Source organism: Echinops telfairi, unplaced genomic scaffold (assembly GCF_000313985.2).
Source record: "Echinops telfairi isolate 266 unplaced genomic scaffold, ASM31398v2 ScPeMD7_1305;HRSCAF=1797, whole genome shotgun sequence".
Classification (NCBI taxonomy): Eukaryota; Metazoa; Chordata; class Mammalia; order Afrosoricida; family Tenrecidae; genus Echinops; species Echinops telfairi.
Window position 1 is genome coordinate 1 of NW_022105203.1, and position 1313 is coordinate 1313.

Below are 1313 nucleotides of genomic sequence, written 5' to 3' on the forward strand. Positions count from 1 at the left end.
AGCAGCCCCTGGAGCTGCTCTTCCCCTGGGGGCAGCGAGAGGAAGTCCCGCTCCAGGGAGAGACCCTCCACCTTCCCCAAGGGAAAACTGGTAACCGGTTTCTCTGGAAAAGATCTGACTTCTTGAAAAGTAATAAATATTTAGTTTCGACAACCAAGGAGCAGCAAGGGGGAGGCAAAGAACCTCTGTGGTGGCGCACAGGGTCAGAATTCTAGGTGCCGGTTCCGCTTTCACTGTGGCGGTCACGAGCTGGGCCCACGCAGGCGCCAGCACTGCTTGCAGCCTGTGAGGAGGCTGGGCGGCATCCCCTGCAACAGGGGCGGGCTGGCTGAGCAAGAGGACAGCAAGAGGAGTCAATGCCCAGGGGCTACAGGGCCCCTTCCTCCTTCCCCGTCTCCTTCCTCTTTCTGCCTCCTCGCCAGGCTTTGGGTCACTAGTGGGAACGTCCAGTGGTTGGTGCTCTCGGCAGGGGAGAGGCAGGAGGCTGGCTGCCGGTGGTGAATGCAGCATTGGTCGTCGCCGGGGCCCTTTGCTACAGGATTTTTTCCACCTTCAGACCCTGTGAGGGTGATGCCTGGCCTTGGCTGCAGCCAGGGAGTCTCTCTAGGAATGGCAGAAGCAGGACTCTGTCCCTGTGCACCAGCTGGGAGCGGGAGCAGCTGATGAGGCGGACACTCTGCTCCCTGGGACCACAAAACAGGGGATGCTGAGGGTATTCCGGACACTAACGTTTACTGCAGGCTTTCTACGAAGGCATCAAACTCTCAGACTTTCCTCTCGTGCACTGCCAACTTCTCTGGTAGTGAGTCCAAATCCTCAGCCATGGACTGCGCCCCAATGTCTATGGAAAGGCTGCTCAGCTGAGGGGAGGTTCTGAAATTCACGATAGAAGGTCCCCAGGTCCACCGGGTGAATGTCGTCTGTTGAAAAAGCTGGTTTGAAGTCCATCATCACGAAGTCGTCGTGGATGTTACCGCTGCTGCCCCCACTGGAGCCCTCGGAGTGCAGGCTGCCTTGGATAGGAGACCCCGTCTCGGGGGGAAGTGGGGGGATTTACCATTGGGTCGGCATCCTCCAGCTCCAAATGCTTGGGAGCAAACATGGCAAAGGGGATGTCTAAATTGATCAGGGTCACCTGGTTGATTGGTTTGTTGACAAACGCTCCCACTTTCCGGACAAAGATGGTCTCCATGACGTCATAGGGGGAGCGTCGCCCCTTGCTGCCGTTTGACACTGTTTCTGTGTCCTCACTGCTGGAAGGTGTGGCCGCACAGTGGGCCCCGTCAGAAGGCATGCAGGTGGCCAATCTCTCC

The 1313-nt window shown here is 58.0% G+C and overlaps 1 pseudogene; it reads right to left on the reverse strand.

Moving 5' to 3' along the window:
- Window positions 1–731: 731 nt before the first annotated feature.
- Window positions 732–1309, reverse strand: LOC101663499 (annotated as a pseudogene).
- Window positions 1310–1313: the final 4 nt, after the last annotated feature.